Source organism: Dioscorea cayenensis, chromosome 2, assembly GCF_009730915.1.
Source record: "Dioscorea cayenensis subsp. rotundata cultivar TDr96_F1 chromosome 2, TDr96_F1_v2_PseudoChromosome.rev07_lg8_w22 25.fasta, whole genome shotgun sequence".
Taxonomy (NCBI): Eukaryota; Viridiplantae; Streptophyta; class Magnoliopsida; order Dioscoreales; family Dioscoreaceae; genus Dioscorea; species Dioscorea cayenensis.
Genome location: NC_052472.1, coordinates 18940360 through 18948537, shown reverse-complemented (window position 1 = coordinate 18948537; position 8178 = coordinate 18940360). Strand labels below are relative to the sequence as shown.

At 30.5% G+C, this 8178-nt stretch overlaps 1 pseudogene; it reads right to left on the bottom strand.

Annotated features, from left to right (window-relative positions):
• Positions 1-297: 297 nt before the first annotated feature.
• Positions 298-8178, bottom strand: part of LOC120273880 — a 12838-nt pseudogene continuing 4957 nt past the window's right edge.

Here is an 8178-nt window from a genome sequence, read left to right as displayed (position 1 = left end):
TCAGTAAGTAAATGAAAGATGATTTATGTAAGTAATCAATATTTTCTACAGTTAATTTTTCGATGTCTGTTGTATTAAAAAGGTTTTTACCAAATCCAATGAGCATCCTCTATCTCCACAATATGAAGGCCTTCCACTGATTAGCTCTAGTAAAAGCATTCCGAAAGCAAATGTGTTGCTCTGAACATCCATATGTCGTCTTTCTATGGAATCCATAAACCCACTGATATGGTAGGCCATTGGCAACAGAACCATTTATGTCTGCTTTCGAAACAATTGTTTTCCACCTCTCAAAAATCAACCAACTACAGATATACAACAGATTTTTATTAGCAGGAGCTAAGTTAATTCATGAACAAAAAGTCGAAAATAAGAAGAAACTTTTAAGAGAAAAATTACTGTAAGTATCATCAAGCAATATTTTTGCACACCTTTGGAGAAAAAGTCTTCAGTAAGATACAGGAACGGAGTTTAACTCAGATATTGTGAATGAAGGCTGGAGTTCAGTGTGTGCAAATATTTTTGAGTCCACGAGCGATACCAATAGCTATTTTCATTCTGTCTTAGCCAAGAGATTGGCATCCTTCACCATCTATAATGAATCCACACGTAATATTGTTGAGATGATAAAGGTATCAGTCACTAAAAGCAACCATAACAGAACACTTACAATGAAGATGCTCATATAATGTTCCATTCGATGCATATTCGAAAAACAAGCATCCTTGAAAAATGGTTCACTTTCTCTGCAATACCCCAACAACTCGCTATGTTCTCATTATTTAACCTTGCAAAAATCTGCAACCTAGATTAAATATAAAGTTTCCTCACACAATGATCAATTAATTCTTTTCTTGCAGAAAAGTGTTAAGAAATAATTACCTCATTCTGAAACTGGAGCTCAAAATATGTTGTCCATTGATTCTCTGAAATACTTAGTGACAGAACAGCAATTTCGGACCCATTCTTCATTGTGCCCTTTGTAGACTTTACTGTATGTAGAAGACCAAAATTATGTTGCTGAAATCTTCACAAGCAACTTCAAGATCCTGCCTGCTGAATCGCAGCACACTTTTCAACAACTCACTGTCTGTTTCAAGCGTCATAAATTAAAATCATTATTCTACATCATCAATATTGCAGTATAAGTCAATATGGGAGGAAATAAGATCATTGAGCTAACCGACTGATATTGATATTTCATCCTTCCAACTTGATTGTTTTCTTATTGGGATAATGCCAGAGGATTTTCTTTTTGCATATTTATATAGCAGACACAGCACAAGTGATCACGAAGATAAGCATAACTACACCGTAGTGATTTCTAAAATCAGCAGCCACTTTTGGTTGGTGCGGCCTGTGAGTGCTCAGGCGCCACATTGAGATATTCATAGGTTTCATTGGCTGCTTGGCTTTTCACAGAATAACCTGAAGACAGAAACAAAGGCTGTTAATCAGAGTATACTGAAAAAAAAATTGAAGAATGACAAGAAATCCTGACAGAAGGCACCCTACATTGCTCAGTAGAAGCGGCTTGATGGACTCTTTTATCTTGAAAAACAATTTCCCCGAAGTTGAGTCTGTACAAATGATCCAGTAAAAACTGAAGGAAGTTCAGTGAAAAACAAGCTTTAATTTAAATTGATTTAAGACATTGTACCTTGACAGATACTTAAGACAAGAGGTATCTTCCCAACAAAAAAAGTTGTATGAAAAAAATCAGCAAATTTCAATGAAGTTAGCCCACATAAACCAGTCCGATTATCGTAGGAGGGTGTCCTGCCACAGATATACAAGACAGTATGAAATAAGAAAAATAAAATAAAATAAAATAAGCTGAAACAGATAAATATGGAGCATCAAACAGATTAAAAGCATCAATATGTTCTGACATTGATGTGGTGTAATCTGTTTCAAAGTTCATCATGTACTATCACTAAATTTAATTAAACCATATCAATTCGTAAACCATATCAATTCCTACTTATAGTTATACCAATGCATTATCAACATACAAAAGGCATGTTCCTCATCATAACCAATAGCAGAACCTCAACACTTTTGTCCCTATTCTTCTATTAATGCAATCATGAATTTTCAACTCAAAAGTTCAATAGTTTTGAACTGAAAGAATATTAGTGTGGCCTGGTCTTACTTCAGCAGCAAATTAAGATTAATATATATATATATATATATATATATATCAATTATTCAGAAGCTAAGGCACCAGAAGGAATAAAATAACATACATGCCATGTGTATCGGTTCCAAGAATTTGTCCACTGAGTTTATTCCTATCCAAACGTAGCTCGACAAGGTTTGCAAGATTCCAAAGTTTCAATGGTATACCACCAGTCAACCCATTAGAATGCAAATCTCTACAGAAACAAATTTCCAGAATCACATCAGAACAAACTATTAAAAAAAAAACAAATTAATGAAAGTAAAATTAATTCTCAGGAGCATATTTTTTTCCTACATTTTAGTAACACTGGTCAAATCACCAATCTCAGCAGGGACGGGGCCGGAGAATTGATTCGAGCTCAAATCCAACACTGTGAGGTTTTTCAACAGACCGATTTCTTTAGGGATTGATCCAAGGAACAAATTATTACTCAGAACTCTGCACAACAGCATTATGTTAAAAAAGAAACTCTTTGGCCAACTCTGCAGCTGCAGAAACTTAGTAACAGAAAGCGATGAATTAATTACATACAGCTCTTGCAAGAAATCCAGTAACCCAAGCTCCGGCGCCAGAAATCCTTTCAGAGAGGAATTGGAAAGTGTTCTGCAAATAAAACCTAGTTTATAATATCAGCAAAACCATTTGCACAAACTAATCAAACATTCTACAAATTCAATTCAGAAATTCAGGAAATCTTAAACCCTAATTAGCAGTTACTCCCTGTTTGATGAAACCACAAACAGAAGTATCAAATTAAAATCCCAAAATTGGAATAAAACATGTGGCTACCATAAACCCTTGAAGCACAAATACCACAATTTAAGCCTCATTCATCAATTAACCACTTCATCAACAACATATGCATCAAATCAGAAGTGCAAACGAAGAAATGCCATATAATTTTCTCAAAAACTGAGATTTTTGAACAGATAAACAAAAAGAAAAACAGTGAATCGGCCAGGTCTTACAGATTAACCACACGGTTCTGAGGGCTTCAAGCAGGTCACACCAGACCAACCACAGGGATTTTTCATCAAAGCTATTCCAATCAGAAAGAACAGAGAGTGGGTCTTCAAAGAAATTGATCTCTTGAAAGCCCCAAGCGCCAAAAACTGCAAAAAGAAACCAAAGAAAAACCCATCCCATCAGACCAACACAACAAAAAGCTCACATCTTTCAACTAAAAAACTCAGAAACAAGAACACAAACTAAGATAAAGGAGCATACTTTCTTGATTTATGGGCAAGGAGACAACTTCACCAACCAAAACAAGAGGAAAAAGAAGAAGAAGAAGAAGAAGAAGAAGAAGAAGAAGAAGTGGTAACACAAGTGATCTCATAATTAGAAATGGTTACAGCTAAAACCAATGTCAAAATACAAAAATTGAACAAGCATGTGAAATTCTCAAGTAGAAAACTCAAAGAAGTGATTTTTAGAAGAAAGAATAGAGCAAGCAAGAAAGAGTTTGCAAGTTTGCCATTTTGAAGCAAAGAAAGACAAAGATTTAAGCAAATATACAAAATGGAGTAGTTGAGAGAGTGAAATAGAATTAAAAAATGGTAACAAGATCAAATCTTGTGTGTGTGTGTGTGTGTGTTTGTGTGTGTGTGTGATGAGAGAGAGAGAGAGAGAGAGAGAGAAGTACAACAGTGGAGCTATAATGGAAGGGACCCAACAGTGACTGCGGTGGGGGAGGGAAAGATAAGAATTCATATGAAAAAAACCAAAGGTTGGTATTTATAGTTTTATCTATCTATGTCCTTGTGAATTATTATTTTTTTATTTATTTATTTATAGTTTATAACTTGTTATTATTAAAATTTGCTACATATGTATAGAAATGTGATTAACTTTTCACTCCATAAATTATCACATTAAAAAGAAAACAGAAATTTTTGTCTTTTGTCTCCTACTCAGCAATCTATATTCAATGTTAGTTGCATTTTTCTTTAGTATCTTTGGAAAAACTATGTTTTTGTAAATTATTATAAGTTCAGGATTTAAAAGTTGAGTTAATCATATGGATAAAGCATTCATTTTCATACACCTAACATATGAGAGGAGCAGACAGACCGAAAGCATTCTTCAAATCGTTAGGGACGTGACAGTGATAGCCTGTGGAAGCAGTGGGGAGCGAGGCACACATATATGAGTCTTTGGAGCCAGCTCATCTGACCATCAAATGCGTCTCAGGAAATATCGTCAGTAGAATCGATTCTCACCGACTCGGTGAAGAAGCTGCTTCGACGATCGTATACAAATGAGCCAGTTTGGTCGAATGCATACTGACCGTATATGTTGAGTAAGGGTTCTATGACAGTGTAGGGTTATTTTGTGCACTTTTTGTTCAACCTTGCTATAATAATTGCAATTAAATCAAAAATATAAATGGTGTTTTCTTGTATATTATAATTAAAATTAGTACTTATTTATATATATTTACAAAAATAATATTTACTTTTATATATTTTTATAAATAATTATCATTTGTTATCTATTTTTTTTTATAAAAACAAACTATTATATATATATATATATATATGAACAGCTAACTATATAACTAAAGAAGAATGTTTTATATGGATATATAAATAAATATCATATTATAAAAATAATATATTAGTAATTATCTGCTACTCTTTATAGGTAGGCAAGTACAAAAATGATTCAAAACCAAATGAAATAAAAATATATTAATAATATGGTTTCCATTATTGACCTTTAATCTTGAGCCACTGTTTAGCTATCCGACAAGTTTTAAAAATTAGATAAATATATTTATTTTGTGAGAATATATAAAGCATTAAAAATCTAAAAATCTCAGATTTAAAAGTGGTGTACATTGGAAATAAGAATATATACACATATATGCCAAAAAGATACTAATCTATATTTATGTGGGTTTTAAATTGTGAATTTCTTGAATACTTTCATGGAATTTATGCAGTGGATGAGAAGACAAGTCCATTTCCACAATTTTTAAAAATTTTTATTGGATCCCCTGTTTTTAGATGAAAGACAAAGTCAATATATGTGACAAAATAAATAATATTCAAAAAAATGAGATTTTAAACTAATAATAGTATCAAGAGGTTTTATCAAACATATATAAAATTAATACAACAAAAATAAACAAAAATAACATAACCAATAAATATTGTATTATAGTTAATGTAAATTTTTGATGTTTGACTAAGAACCGTGGTCAAATTTGGTGGATTATCATTAGGACTTAGTTTTTATGAATTAGTGTTGAATATAAGAGTTAGTTTACTAATTAATCTCCAAAAGTCAATACAAGTGAAAAAGCCATGTGCGTGAACAAGATGAGTTAACTAATCTTATTTTTGGTCCATCTCTTGTGTGACATGACAAAGCAATCTAGTGAATTGTGAATAAACAAAAATAAATAAGTACATAGTTTAATTCACGAAATTTCCAACAATTAATGGATGTATTACTGATAATAAAATCAAACAAAATTTAAGTTGAGATGCTATATTTTGTAGCATAATATTTAATTAAGGTATTTCAAATCAAACATTTTAAACTTTGGAATTGTCATAATTATCCATGAAAAAGCAAGTTCAACTAAAAATAAATACTTTATTGATTTGTCTTTATCCAAAAAGAAATTTTTGTTTTATATATATTAAATCAGATATTTTTACCTTTGATTATATCCAAGTAACAAGAAGTTGTTCAACTTTTAAATCACTTAAACAAATAATTTTTAAATTCAATTTTTATTTATAAGTTGAAAAACAAAATTTACCCCTTTATAGGATACCTAACAAAATTCAAAAACATTCATATGAAGATATTCATCTCTACTATGCATCTCTACTATGGGTCTCCTACAAAATTAAGAGGCCAAAAATTCAGAAAAAGAGATCATATACATCTCTACTATGCAATTGAAAATTTTTAAATATATATATATAATTATCATATTATTTTTCAAAAGGCATGCAGATGGAAGCTGTATATATAGTGAAAGATATAATGAAGATATATCTTCTCAGAAGCATATGATGCTTATAATAAAATATATTTTTAAAAAGAGTAACTAAGCAATTACAAATTTATAAGGGCATAAATGTAAAAGCAACAGAAAAAAAATCTTTAAGAATTCAAAAATAATATAGTCCTCACTGAAGTGGGATTAGGACCACCATTATGTAAAAATAAATTCTCCCAAATTAATTTAAAAGGAAATGGCTTGCTACCCACCCAAGATTAGCTTCACTTAAATTCAAAAACAAGTTAATGATTATGTCAACATCTTAAAATATTAATTTCCAAGGCATGAAAGGAGCATATGAGCCCCCCACTTCCCACTTCTTTTGGACTTTTCCAAATTTATCATTTGAAATGGCTCAAAAGAATTATATAAAAAATCAATCATACAAAGCAAGGTGGGATTTAGAGTGACCATTAGATGTAGAGTTAGCACTATGGTTTGTCTTCATTAATGACATTGTGACCCAAAAATATATTTATATAAATATTTAAATCAATAGAAGCACATAAGAAGGAACAAATAGTTGCAAACACAGATGTATGAAATGTGATATGAGCTCCCTTTTCTTATTATCTTATTCACTAGAGCCATTTAATTTTTATTATTTATTTATACTGGTAGAAAAATATTGAAGAAGACTTGGTCACCTGATCTTTAGCTTTTAAAACAAAAGAGTACAATACCATGTTCAATAAATATAAAATCCAGGTGAAAAGACTTATCCTTATAAATGAGATTTCTTCATCTCTTTCTGTATGAAACAAATAAATAAATAAATAAATAGATAAAGACATTTAAGTTTTGTTTAGTGAGATATGTGGCACAAGAAATAGAGATGGCTTTTGTTTTCAAAATAACCTTATGAATTGCCTTTAATGAAAATATGCTTGCAACTGCGTGTCAAAAGATGGATAGGTACGATGTCAGCGTGGTGACGGTGACTTATCAGCAATTTACTACAACTTGATATATATACATTGAAAAAGAAGGATAGTTACAAATGGTGAGATTAATTAACTAATAACAACATATGGATGGTCTTCAAAGCAGCCTTGCGCTTAGAAAACTTTAGCTTTTGATTGCCTTTTTGAAAATTCAAAAGCAGACAAACTTTTGATTTGTGGTGAAGACTTAAATCACTTGATCTTATCTCTCTTTTGATTCATTGAACAAAAGAGTTTTATGGTTGTTCAATTTTGCTTTTCGATTTCTCTTTTTGATTCAAATATGTGAATCATTTAATCCTTAATTATATTGATTAAGGACTTGGTGGAGTAGATATCTTGTTCCTTTCATCTGATGAATGCTAATTGAAATTTTTAAAATTAGTTGTGTTTGTTTTCCGTAACATTAAACAAATTACTTGTGGAAAACAAAGAATTGTTAATATTGTTAACAAGCTTAATTAACTTATTTGTTTTTTCAAATTTCATTATAAAAAATATTTTTATTATCACTTAGAATTAATGTGGTTGAACCATATCATATAATTAATATGTGTAAATAAATAAGCATAAAATATATATTACAATATATAGAAGAATGAATGGTCGTTTATCCACAATTTCAAAGCAATATATTATAAAAGATTCTACGTAATCAATTATTCAAACAGTTAATTAATTAATCTATTTATAAATTTAAATTCATGACAAGAAAGGCCTCAATCATAGTCATATATTTTAACTTAAAACTCAGTCATAATTTTTGCGCTAAGAGAACTTCAATTAGTTTAAATGATCAAAGCACACCTTTACTTTTATAATGTAATTCTTTCACCATCATATAAATTAATTAATTTTTAAAATAAACTTGATATTAAAAGCAAGCAAGTTTGTAGTAACAATCATTCATACTTCAGCACAAGGAATGAATGAATGAATTCCATCACTTAGAGAGCAAGAATTAATTTTTCTTTTCACCATTAATGAGTACAAGCTCAGGTTTGAGGGAGTGGTGAGATCATTTG